The 14,534-nt window shown below is 38.8% G+C and overlaps 1 protein-coding gene across 1 annotated transcript in view; it reads right to left on the minus strand.

The window, feature by feature from the left end:
* The window catches only part of ZNRF2 (zinc and ring finger 2), a 90,348-nt gene that overhangs the window by 64,144 nt on the left and 11,670 nt on the right, over positions 1-14,534 (minus strand). The gene's annotated exons all lie outside the window — the stretch shown is intronic.

Consider the following 14,534-nt stretch of genomic DNA (forward strand, 5'->3'; position numbering starts at 1 on the left):
TCTGCATGCTACACACAAAATTAAATGAATCTTTTACCAAAAAACTGAGGAAAAGAAGAAAGATCCAAAAATAAAAATATGATTCTGCTTAATATCAAGCCAGAAAAATTAAAGGCATTCTTTAGATTGCATATATAAACGATAAACAAAAGCAAGGAAATGGTGATCTAAAAAATTATTATTCTAAGTGAAAGAAGGTCCATAATCAGGAAGGCAGGGTTCTGGAGTACTGGCGATGTTCTAGTCTGCAATACTGATGACAGCTGCATTGGTACTCATTCTGTAAATGTGAATTATTCTATCTTATGCATCTTTCTTACTTACAACAAATTTTTAAAGATATTTTCTTTGATGATAGGATTTTAGGAAAGCGACTTCCCAGAGTTTGCTATTTGAATCTCAGTGTTCTAAATCTAGCCTCATCCTTTTAGTCAATTACATTATATTTTATAAGTTCAAAAAAATAAATATTAGCCTTGGTGGTATATGCAGTGGTAATTTATCACTACAATACAAAGCTTTGAGGGAACAGCATAACAAATAGATATTGCTATGATAAATTCTAAAAAAAAAAATTATACCTTTAAAAAATACTGAAATGGCTCAAATACCTTGAAATTTGAATTGAGAAATAACATCAACACAAAACCTAATTGCGAATTTAACACTGAAGAATCAGTGGATGAAACCAGTATCACTTAATCAACTCCAGTTCAGTTCAGTCGTGTCCGACTCTTTGCGACCCCATGAATTGCAGCACACCAGGCCTCCCTGTCCATCACCAACTCCCGGAGTTCACTCAGACTCATGTCCATCGAGTCAGTGATGCCATCCAGCCATCTCATCCTCTGCCATCCCCTTCTCCTCCTGCCCCCAATCCCTCCCAGCATCAGTCTTTTCCAATGAGTCAACTCTTGGCATGAGGTGGCCGAAGTACTGGAATTTCAGCTTCAGTATCATTCCTTCCAAAGAAATACCAGGGCTCATCTCCCTCAGAATGGACTGGTTGGATCTCCTTGCAGTCCAAGGGACTCTCAAGAGTCTTCTCCAACACCACAGCTCAAAATCATCAATTTTTCAGCGCTCAGCTTTCTTTACAGTCCAACTCTCACATCCATACATGACCACTGGAAAAACCATAGCCTTGACTAGACGGACCTTAGTCGGCAAAGTAATGTCTCTGCTTTCGAATATGCTATCTAGGCTGGTCATAACTTTTCTTCCAAGGAGTAAGTGTCTTTTAATTTCATGGCTGCAGTCACCATCTACAGTGATTTTGGAGCCCAAAAAAATAAATCAACTTCACTATCACTCAATCTATAAGTCTGCCCGAAGATAATAGTAATTACGCTTTTAATGTGTATAGAACAAGCGTCTTACATGTATCTAACTGGCGAGATTTGGAAAGATTCCAAATATCATAGGAAAAATAAAGTGCAGGTGTGAGAAAGATTTTTCTCCTTCCCACCCCAAAAGCTCCCTCTTCCACCCCCACCCCCAACAACAACAACAACAACAAAAGCCAGCAGAAAGAAGGGGAAAAGGAGAGTGCAAGCTCCAAGAGAAATATCAGTATGAAACACACAAACGATGGATGCCATTTGACACAGCATGCAAGGACAGCGGTACCTCAAAACTGAGGTCCATCAGTCCACACACAAACAAGGCAACAATGAAACCTGGGAAACCACAGGGACCATCTGGAGTCTACAAAGTTTTCACCAGCATAGGTGAGGGGAAAAAATTCCTCACAAGGTCAAAAACTTTGTAAATGTTATTGAAATACTTACCATCAAACTACTGGTTCCAGAAGGAATAGAGGTAGCAGAGTAGAAAAAAGAGGGAAAACCCAATCAATACTAAGAATAAAAAGTGGCAACACAACATCAACTCTAGGCACCTTGAATAAAGTAACAAATGAATAGAAAGTATGAGGTCAAGCAGCCAACTTTCTACAAGTATTGAGAGGTGGGTTGTTGGTGCCCCTTCCACTTCTTATTCCCATTTTGCTTATTAGGTGGACAGAGTTCCTTAGCTAAAGAGCAGACCAGGGAGGGCAAAGGTTAAGTCTGTAATATTCATTAAGGTCAACAAATCAATATGCAACTGAAATTACTAAGGGACTAAGAACCCTTACATTTTATTCTACAGTACTGGACTACCTAGTATTTTAGGAAAATCATCTAAGTTTATCCAGAATGTATCTATACAGCTAAAGTTGTGGTTTAACATTTAAGTGAATAAAATAGATGGTTTTCATATTTGCTGGTATGGTTCATATCGAACCACCACCCTGAACAAATGAAAGGTGACAATTACCTTACTTATATGTACCTAATGTGCCATAAAAGATGGAATTTTACTCACAACTTTGTTACATTAGCTTTTATTGTTTTGTAAAGTATATCATACCATCTTTTACTTACTACAGCTTCATACCCACCATTCAAAGCAATCTGTAGATAGGAGGATTTATGATTTTGGTAATAAGGATGTTAGCTCATACTTGCAGAGCACTTTGCTATTAAATGAAGTGATTTGCTGAATGCTACACTACCTCATCTAATTTTCAAAACCACCACATGAGGCAGATACTATTTATTATAACCATTTATTTGAGGAAATACAGGTTTGGTGTTTAAATGATTTGACCAAAGTCGCAAAGGCCCAACTATAAATCAAAAAATGTAAACCACTATACTGCAGAATAAGTAAGCAACTTAAAATAGTATTTTCACATTATTTCAATGTCATTTTCTTATTTCTATGAGTGCTGAAAATATGTATGACAGACCAATGTAACATTAATCAAAAGTTTTATGAAGAGCTTCCCAATTCATTGATTTTCTAAGTATCTGAACATAAAGACACCACATGCACAAGTAGGAAATAATTAAAACACTATTTTAATCTTACTTTAAAAAATCAAACTCTAGTCATAAATAAAAATACTGGACAAATAATGTTTCTCAGTGTTAAGTGGTCAACTTCATCAATAACACTGGTGCGAGATTCAAATCTCTCAATCTCTCTCACACACACTCATTTTAAAAATAACAACAAAGTATGTTCCTTCTTGCTACAAGGAACTCAATAAATGAAACTAATGACTTACAAGAAAAACAAAAGTTTATCAAGATACCTTTAAATAACAATGATTTAAAAGACTAGAACAAATTTGCAGATACAGTCTACACACCTTACAGCTAAGTAAAAGGCATATCTTCCTTTAAGATTCGTTTAAAATAACTATTTCCCTAAGAACAGTTAAAGCTTTACACATAATATTGGAAGGCCTAAAACTTCAGAAAGCTAAGTATATTTAAAGAGATGAAAAGGAATTGGTATCTCAAACAGCAAAATGTTACATACCCAGTGGTGTTCTGGTGAATGCGTAAGAACTGCTCTTCAGAGCAAAAAAAAAAATCCTGACTTTCGGTATTTGCTAATTTCCATGATTTATCTGATTTTAAGCCACCAAAGGATGATCACTGAACACAGAACTGGGAAGAGATGAGCACTAGTACATCATTTTATAGTATTTCCACCATACAGATACAATCAAACAGATGCCAATAACCTCAAGAACGCATTAACAGTAAAATATAGTAAAATAACTAGGAAGTGTTGAGTTTTGAGTATTCATTATCTTTGTTTAAAATGTAATTTATCTAATTGTATGTTTATGTAATTTTAACGATGGCTGCCAAAATCCTGAATTTAACAATCAACTCCAGGAAGAGCCAGTTCCAGCACACCACTGGCATACAGTTCCCTTTTTAATTCACCCCAGTCCTTCATTTATTTCCCTCACTTTGCTATTATACATTTTGGTGGATTGGTAAGGAAGTTTCAACAGTTTAATCCACCAGGGCTTTCACTTATTTATTCCAAGCCTATGTAAATATTCCCTAAATCCACCTATTCTTTTTGTTCAGTTAAGCAAAAGCCACTCCCCAGGGCTTAAACATAAAAAATGAGTAACAATCATTCATTCCCATTCCTCATCACAGAAAAATGAAAGCAGTGGCCAGTTTCCTTTGCTGTAAACATACTTCCCCCAACCTATTCCTTTGACAAGATGGTTTTTGCCTGACCCAAGCTAATTTTAAGTTGCCTAAAAGACCAGAACAACTTACATTTACACCACTATCACTTACTCCCCTCTCACCTGCAATGGTATGTTGCTACTACTTTACTTTCTGCCAATCTGACGGGAACAAAGTGCTGCATTACTACTTTAGCTTGTATTTCCCTAGAGAGCAACCTGGCAAAATCTACCGAATTTAGTAATAGAGAAAGATGTCCCAGGAATACAGAAGAATAGGTATCTAGGTCAATCCTAACAGACAAAATATAAATAAAAATCTAGCATTAAAAAAAATCTTAAAAACATTAACAGGCTAGCAAGGAAGATACAAATTCCTAGGCCAGAAAATGAAAAAAGACTGAAAATCCAAAACAGTACAATGAACAGCGACAAGCTTCTGTCTTGAGGTATACATACTAAGTCACTCCAGTTGTGTCCCACTCTTTGCAACCCTAGGACCGTAACCCACCAGTCTCCTCTATCCATGGGATTCTCCAGGCAAGAACACTGGAGTAGGCTACCACTCACTTCTGTAGGGGATCTGGGATCTTCCTGACCCTGGGATCAAACCCATGTCTCTTATGTCTCCTGCATTGGCAGGGGGGTTCTTTACCACTAGTGCCACCCGGGAAGCCCTTTGCCTTGAGGTAGGATACCCTCAAATAGCTGCATTATGGTAAATTAGAAATAACTTTCCTCTCCTGACCAACATCTCCCAGGCAACTTCAAGGAAAACCCACTGAACCTGGACACTGGGTGGGGAGGAGATGAAAAAAATCACCACTGCGAATTCGGGAACACAGATAGAACTCTTGTTGCAAATGCTGTCTGACGCCATAATTCCTACATGGTCTAAAAACACTACACTGAAATTCTCACACTTTAGCATGCATCAGAATCATCTACATGGCCTATTTAAACAGAATGCTGCTACTTCATAGATAAACATATATATACTTGTGTGTGTGTGTATATAATTTGCCTAATTTGAATGTTATTTTTGATTAATGCGAAGAAGGCAATGGCACCCCACTCCAGTACTCTTGCCTGGAAAATCCCATGGATGGAGGAGCCTGGTGGGCTGCAGTCCATGGGGTCACTAGGAGTAGGACACGACTGGGCAACTTCATTTTCACTTTTCACTCTCATGCACTGGAGAAGGAAATGGGAACCCACTCTAGTGTTTTTGCCTGGAGAACCCCAAGAACGGGGCAGCCTGGTGGGCTGCTGTCTATGGGGTTGCACAGAGTTGGACACGACTGAGGTGACTTTGATTAATGAGAAACTGAGCAGCCAGGACCAAGGAGGTGCCTAAGACACACGGTCCACCTGGGACAGGGCACTTGCCAAGTACCCAGCTGTCTGAGAGGCTTGGACTCGGGAAGGGCACAAAACACACAGCCCATCTGGGTCTGTGCCCTTGCAAGGCACCCGAGAACCTGAGCAGCTTAGATCAGGGAAGTGCATGAAACAAAGGGCCCACATGGGACGGTGCACTTGCAGGGCACCCTGGAGCCAGAGCAGTGTGGACCTGGAAAGTACATGCCGCCTCGGGCTGCGGGAAACCCAGCGTGACCCACCCCCTGCGAGCACTCCCCACACATGCTAGCGGTGTTTGTTTGGGTGTCCCTCCCTCTCCACATTACAACTGAACAAGTGAGTCTAAATAAGGGGCCACCTTTGCCTCCTCGTGTCAGGGTAGAAATTAGACACTGAAGAGACTTGGAAACAGAGGAAGCCAAAATAAACAAAGAAGGGGGAACCACTCTGGAAGTGACAGGTGCAACAGATTAAAACTCTGCAGATAATGCTGAGGCTGTGCATTTGACGGGAAACCACAGACCTTGAGAACAAATACAAGCCGGAATAAGGGACTATCTGACACTGAACTGACCCCACACTGCCCACAAGAACTCCAGAGAAACTCCTAAATATTATCACATTTTAATTTATTAAAAATTAAGTTATTTATTATACTTCTTTAACTTTCATTTTTATAGCCTACTATGACCACAGTCACAGACAACTAACCAAACTAATCACATGGACCACCGCCTTGTGTAACTCGATGAAACTATGAGCCATGCCATGTAGGGCCCCCGAAGATGGAAGGGTCATGGTGGAGAGTGCTGACAAACACGGTCCACTGGAGAAGGGAATGGCAAACCACTTCAGCATTTTTGCCTTGAGAAGCCCATGGACAGTATGAAAAGGCGAAAAGAATGACACTGAAAGATGAACTCCCCAGGTCGGTTGGTGACCAATATGCTACTGGAGAAGAGTAGAGAAATAACTGCAGAAAGAATGAAGAGAAGGAACCAAAGTGAAAACAATGCCCAGCTGTGGATGTGATGGAAGTAAAGTCCAGTGCTGTAAAGAACAATTTTGCATAGAAACCTGGAATGTTAGGTCCATGAATCAAGGTAAATTGGAAACGGTCAAACAGGAGATGGCAAGAGTGAACATCGACATTTTAGGAATTAGTGAACTAAAATGTACTGGAATGGGCGAATTTAATTCAGATGACCATTGTATCTACTACTGTGCCCAAGAATACCTTAGAAGAACTGGATTAGCCATCATAGTTAACGAAAGAGTCTGAAATGCAGTACTTAGGTGCAATCTCAAAAGTGACAGAATGATCTCAGTTGTTTCCAAGGCAAACCACTCAGTTTCACAGTAACCCAAGTCTATGCCCCAACCACTAATACTGAAGAAGGTGAATGGTTCTATGAAGACCTACAAGACCTTCTAGAACTAACACCCAAAAATGATGTCCTTTTCATCATAGGGGATTGGAATGCAAAGGTAGGAAGTCAAGAGATACCTGGAGTAACAGGCAAGTTTGGCCTTAGAGTACAAAATTAACAGGGCAAACGCTCATAAATTTTGCCAAGAGAATGCACTGGTCATAGCAAACACCCTCTTCCAACAACATAAGAGATGAATTACACATGGACATCACAAGATGGTCAACACCGAAATCAGACTGATTATACTTTTTGCAATTGAAGATGGAGAAGCTCTATATAGTCAGCAAAAACAAGACCAGGAGCTGACTGTGGCTCGGATCATGAACTCATTATTGCCAAATTCAGACTTAAATTGAAGTAGGGAAAACCACTCGACCATTCAGGTATGACCTCAATCAAATCCCTTATGATTATACACTGGAAGTGAGAAATAGATTTAAGGGACTAGATCTGATAGACAAGAGTGCTTGAAGAACTATGGATGGAGGTTCGTGACACTGTACAGGAGGCAGTGATCAACACCATCCCCAAGAAAAGGAAATGCAAAAAGGCAAAATGGCTGTCTCAGGAGGCCTTAAACATAGCTGAGAAAAGAAGAGAAGCTAAAGGCAAAATAAAAAAGGAAAGATATACCCATGTGAATGCAAAGTCCAAATAATAGCAAGGAGAGATAAGAAAGCCTCCTTCAGTGATCAATGCAAAGAAATAGAGGAAAACAACAGAATAGGAAAGACTAGAGATCTCTTCAAGAATATTCGATACCAAGGGAGCATTTCATGCAAGGATGGGCACAAGAAAGGACAGAAACAGTATGGACCTAACAGAAGCACAAGATATTAAGAAGAGGTGGCAAGAATACACATAAAATTTATACAAAAAAGATCTTAATGATCTAGATAACCATGATGGTGTGATCACCCACCTAGAGCCAGACATCCTGGAGTGTGAGGTCAAGTGGGCCTTAGGAAGCATCACTATGAACAAAGCTAGTGGAGGTAATGGAATTCCAGCTAAGCTATCTCATGTCCTAAAAGATGATGCTATGAAAGTGCTGCACTCAATATGCCAGCAAATGTGGAAAACTCAGCAGTGGCCACAGGACTGGAAAAGGTCAGTTTTCATCCCAATCCCAAAGAAAGGCAATGCCAAAGAATGCTCAAACTACCGCACAATTGCACTCATCTCACACGCTTGCAAAGTAATGCTCAAAATTCTCCAAACAAGACTTCAAAAGTTTGTGAACCAAGAACACCCAAATGTTCAAGCTGGTTTTAGAAAGGGCAGAGGAACCAGAGATCAAATTGCCAACTTACACTGGAACATGGAAAAAGCAAGAGAGTTCCAGAAAAACATCTACTTCTGCTTTATTAACTATGCAAAAGCCTTTGACTCTATGGATCACAATAAACTGTGGAAAATTCTGAAAGAGATGGGAATACCAGACCACCTGACCTGCCTCTTGAGAAATCTGCATACAAGCCAAGAAGCAACAGCTAGAACTGGACATGGAACAACAGACTGGTTCCAAATTTGGAAAGGAGTACGTCAAGGCTGTATATTGTCACCCTGCTTATTAAACTTCTATGCAGAGTACACCATGTGAAATGCTGGGCTGGATCAAGCACAAGCTGGAATCAAGACTGCCTGGAGAAATATCAATAACCTCAAATATGCAGATGACACCACCCTTATGGCAGAAAGTGAAGAGAAACTAAAGAGCCTCTTGATGAAAGTGAAACAGGAGAGTGAAAAAAGCTGCCTTAAAACTCAACATTCAAAAAGAGACTATCATGGCATCCGGTCCCATTACTTCATGGCAAATAGATGGGGAAACAATAGAGACTGTGATAGACTTTATTTTGGGGGGCTTCAAAGTCACTGCAGATGGTGACTGCAGCTGTGAAATCAAAAGATGCTTGCCCCTGGAAGAAAAGCTATGACAAACCTAGACAGCATATTAAAAAGCAGAGACACTGCTGACAAAGGTCCGTCTAGTCAAAGCTATGGTTTTTCCAGTAGTCATGTATGGATGTGAGAGTTGGACCATAAAGAAAGCTGAGTGCCCAATAACTGATGCTTTTGATCTGTGGTGTTGGAGAAGACTCAAGAGTCCCTTGGACTGCAAGGAGATCCAACCAGTCCATCCTAAAGGAAATCAGTCCTGAATATTCATTGGAAAGACTGATGCTGAAGCTGAAATTCCAACACTTTGGCCACCTGATGTGAAGAACTGACTCATCTGAAAAGACCCTGAAAGGTTAAAGGCAGGAGGAGAAGGGGATGACAGAGGATGAATGGTTGGATGGCACCACTGACTCAATGGACATGAGTCTGAGCAAGCTCTGGGAGTTGGCGATGGACAGAGAGGCCTGGTGTGCTGCAATCCATGGAGTTGCAGAGAGTCGGACAGGACTGAGTGACTGAACTGAACTGATATTATCATCAGCTGCAATGTTTAATATCTAGAGTCTGATGGCAACAAAATGCTTAATGAAATTTAAATTATATTTAAAATATATTGTTTTATGTACCAGTACTACATAATATGCACGTGTGTGTGTGTGTGTGTATATATATATATATAGAGAGAGAGGTAAAAATACATGAAGAGGAGTATGATAAAGTGATCAGTGAAGACTCAAACATAAAAGTATGGTTCTCTGGTGCAAAATTCTGTGGTGGAAATAAAATACAAATACTACTTCAAGGTAAAAAAGGAACAATGTAAAATTTCCAACAACTAAAGACTAGCATTTTCATGAACGTTATAAAGGATGCAGGCAAATCTCAAGACACTGGGATATTATATTTATATTCCACTGGATATATTTAAAACAGTGATATCAGTATTATAAACATCAATATATTTAGTATTCCTGAAGTTATATCCCTTACAACTATTTAAACATTATGATAAAAAAAAGCTAGATGTCAACTTGAAAATGTAAAAAGAGGTAGACAGTTTAAAAAATTATTTGGGGATCAAAAATTAAGTAAAAGACCTAAATAGGAATTTCTCCAAAGACGACATACAAATGGTCAACAGCACACAAAAAGATGCACACTGCTACTTATTAAAGAAATGTAAATCAAAACCATAATCAAGTATCACCACACACCAGTAAGATCAGTCCTCATTAAAAAGTCTACAAATAATAAATGCTAGAGAGGATGCAGAGAAACAGGAACTCTCGTGCACCGCTGGTAGGATGATAAACTGGTGAGGCACTATGGAAAACAGCATAGAGGTTTCTTAAAAAACTAAAACGAAAGTAACCATATGATCCAACACTCCTACTCCTGAATATACACCCAGAGAAAACTAACTGAAAAAGAGACCTGCACCACAATATTCACAGCAGCACTATTTACAAAAGCCACGACATGGAAGCAACGTAAAGGTCCATCGACAGACGAATGGATCAAGATGATTTGGTGTACATACACACACACACGAGGCAACAGTACTTGGCTATAAAAAGGAATGCGGTATTTGCAGCAACATGGATGGACCTAGAGATTATACTACGTGAAATCAGACAGATATGTCACTTACATGTGGAATCCAAAGTATGATATGAATGAACTTATTTGCAAAACAGAAACAGACTCACAGACACAGAAAATATATTTATGGTTACAAGGGGAAAGCAGGGAGGAGGGATAAATTAGGAGTTTGGGATTAGCAAATACAAACTATATATATATAGAATAAAACAGATAAACAAGGTTCTATTGTATAGAGGGAACTATATCAAGTATCAAGTAATAAACTATGATGGAAAAGAATCTGAAAAAGTATATATATGTGTGTGTGTGTGCATGTGTATAACTAAATCATTTTGCTGTACATAAGAAGGTAACACAACACTGGAAATAAACTATACTTCAATTTTTTAAATTCAGGAGATAAAAGAGCATCAAGGTTTAATGACCACTGTCCCAAAGTACTTGTGAACATGTGCAAAAGGAGTCATGAATAAAAACGTTCACAGCAGCATCTTTATAATAATGCAAAATCAGAAACACCACCCATTCCATCAACAATTAAAATGAATAAATTGTGGGATATTCATTCAATGGAATACAATGTGTCAATAAAGATAAATAAGCTATAGCTACAAACAATAACATGGACGAACTGTAAATAAAGTCATCTATTTAGAATGACTCCATTTACATGGTATTCATGACGAAGTCTATTATTTGAGGACACTTATGTTTTAGAGATGCTTAACTTAGCGATGAAGCCATAAAGAAAGATAAGAAAAATATTTTTCTCAGAAGCAAGTATAATACAACAGAAAACCAAGAGGGAGATTCTAATAAACACTGAACCGTTCATTTCTTGGCATGGGTGGCAGAACGAAAGGACTCACTTTATTAGTCTTGAAAGATGAATACAATTTTACATATTTTTCTGCATGTAAAATATATTACACAATAAAATGACTTCTAAAAATTACCCTTTGATCCAGCAATCTCCATCTGGTAATTCATCCCAGGGATAACATCAATATATAAAGAACATATGCACATTGATTTTCATTTGTTTGTAGTGGTCAAAAAAAAAAAAGCTCAATAATTTATCCAACAGGGCAACTGTGAAATATCTTGCAGTCATTAAAAAGAATCTTAAGTGTATTACTTGAGGAATTTTCAAAGTGTTTTAAGTGAAAAAAACAAGATGCAGAAAAGTATTCATAATACCATCCATTTTATAAAACCACAAAATTCCTATATATATATGTGTATATGTTATATCCATGCCTAGCACAAAGGTTCAGAAAATAAACATGAAATCAGTTTATCTGGCAGGTAAAGGTGTGGGGGATAAAAAAGAAAAAGCAAGCAAAAAAAAAATTGGTGTGAACATACATACATGTATAAAGAGATGTACCAAAGTGTCAGTGGTATTTATCTTAGCAGGTTTTCAAGCAACTTTTCAAGTAATTTTCCTTACTGGATTTTCAGGTAGTTTTTATTTTCTTGTATTTTTATGTGCCATTTCAAGATTTTAACAATAGCACTCAAGATTTATAAATAGGATATATTATTTTACAGCTACTGCTACTGCTAAGTCGCTTCAGTCGTGTCCAACTCTGTGCGACCCCACAGACGGCAGCCCACCAGGCTCCCCCATCCCTGGGATTTTCCAGGCAAGAACACTGGAGTGGGTTGCCATTTCCTTCTCCAATGCATGAAAGTGAAAAGTGGAAGTGAAGTCGCTCAGTCCTGTTCGACCCTCAGCGACCCCATGGACTGCAGCCTTCCAGGCTCCTCCGTCCATGGGATTTTCCAGGCAAGAGTACTAGAGTGGGGTGCCATTGCCTTCTCCGATTTTATGGCTAGTAAACACTAAAGTTTATACTATCATTTTGGACAAAGTATCTCTAAGGTCTAGAATAAATAATAGCCCACCTGGTGACATCCATACAGAAACAGCCCTGGATGGTCAGTTTATAAAGTGGAGAGTAAGTCACGTGCTACACCAGAGAAGCTGTTTTCAAGGTGTATGCTACTAGCTGTGCTTCTTGTGTGGTAATGCACATACAAATCACCTGGGCCTTTTTAAAATGCAGATTCTGTTTGAAAGGAATGGCTACCCACTCCAGTATTCTGGCCTGGAGAATTTCATGAACCATATAGTCCATGGGGTTGCAAAGAGTCTGACACTGAGCAACTTTCACTTTCACTTTTTCTCTTTCAGTAAGTCTGGGATGGGGCCCAAGATTCTGCACTTCTAATAAGCTCACAAGTAAATGTAATGCAATTGGCCCACAGAATGCACTTTAACAAGGTGGTGAGCATTTAGAATGTGATCACTAAGTGGGGAGCACTGGGCACTTTTGCAAATATTACATCATTTAATCCTTATTAAAACTTTCTGAGGTAGGTTTCATCATTTCCATCTACAGATACCTAAACTCAACCTCACAAGGTAACAGAGAAATACTGATGGCAGAAGGGAAATAATGCCCCCTGGTTAATTTAGTTAATGAAACCCCTGTGACAGCTCTTTCTATACCACAATTATTTCCTATTTTTAGATATCTTCTTTCAGCAGGAAAACAGTAGCATCACAACCTAAGACTTGTCAAGTTTACATCTCAATGCAAAAATGGGACTGCAAATCACCTAACAGAGAGAGTGCTAGGTGTGACTCTCAAACCAGCAGCATCAGCAACCTGAAAACTTGTCAGAAATGCACATTCTCAGGCCCCATTCCAAACTCACTGAGTCAAACACTTTGGGAGTGGGGGTGATGCCCACTGAAGTTCAAGAGCCACAGAACATCAATAAAGGATTAATGAAACAGAAGTCAAGTTCCTGCAAAACTAATTACGGAGATACTGAATTAAAAGGAGTTAACCCAATTTCTTTATAAAACTTCCTTGGCTGCAGAACTCTCTCTTCTAGGAGAATCTTATGGGACCAGTGTTTTAATATGATTAAACTCTCAAGGATCCTGTCCCAAAGCAGATTTTGTTCCATGGGGCCTGAGGGCTAAGGGCACACACCGGAAGTCAGATAAACTTAAGTATGAACCTGAGCTCTCAAAGTATGAGTAACAGGAGTACAGGAGTAGTAACAGTAAGAAGAATAGCAATGATAATGATACTGCTACCAGTTCTTTTCTGTTTATAAAAGGTATACACGTATTACTATAAGAAAATAAATGACAAAACATAAGAAATTCCTACGAGCCAGATAACCAACTTTTAGTGTATGGGTATTACCTTCTGGTCTTTTTTCCTTATAGGCACATACATACACAAATTTGGTAACAAAATCACCAAAACAAAACCCATACCACTGTATACTTAATTTTGTAGTTTCCAGTCTGTCCACTAGACAGACTTCCTGAGGACAAAAGTGGTTTTCACCTTTGCATTCCCAGTACCAGAAAGCCTACCTAGCTTACTGCAGCTGGCATTGAATATTTTTTGACTGAGTGAAGAAGAAGAATCAGATACACAGACTGTGCATGATAATAAGAGAAGAGTTTAGGTTTCTTCCATACTCAATTTTAAAGCCAGCTAAACACAAAGGATATCTCTAAGTCCTGTGCATTGGCTTATCAAAGTTCACTGTCACAACAAGAAACACTCTTTCTAGTGCTTGCCACATTATAAAGCTACTGTCTTTAAAAAGCCTTAAGACATTAAGTATGTGGATACATAGCAAAAGCAAGAACAATGTCAAAAGAATGACAGATAATTTGGTCCCCAAAGGACCTCAATTTTCTGTGGCGTAAGCTTGTCAGATTTCTCAAATTCCTCTAGAGCTCTTGACTCCGAAAGAGGAAGACTGCTTTCAGAACACCAAGGAATAATGCTGACAGAGCTAGTTTGCCACCCCCTCTGAAAAAAGTGAAACCACCTCCTTCCCTGAACAAGCAACAGCATGCGCCTTTCTGCAAGTATCATTACGACTCTTCAGCGCACTAACCTGCAAGAGGACAGGCCTCTAGGCTGCTGTCCTAATCATTTGTTCTTATACAGCAAATTTAATTACCCTTTAGGAATTTGTAAAAATGAGAATTGTCTGCATCAGTATATTCAATTCCAAGGCACGGACAGAGTTGTTTTCTTAAGCTTCATTATTCTTCAGTCTATCCTGGAAACTGAAGCCCAAGAAAATGAAAGATGAAGGTCATAAAACAAGCTTTACTGACCTCAAGGTAGAAT

This window comes from Capricornis sumatraensis, chromosome 5 (assembly GCF_032405125.1).
Source record: "Capricornis sumatraensis isolate serow.1 chromosome 5, serow.2, whole genome shotgun sequence".
Taxonomy (NCBI): Eukaryota; Metazoa; Chordata; class Mammalia; order Artiodactyla; family Bovidae; genus Capricornis; species Capricornis sumatraensis.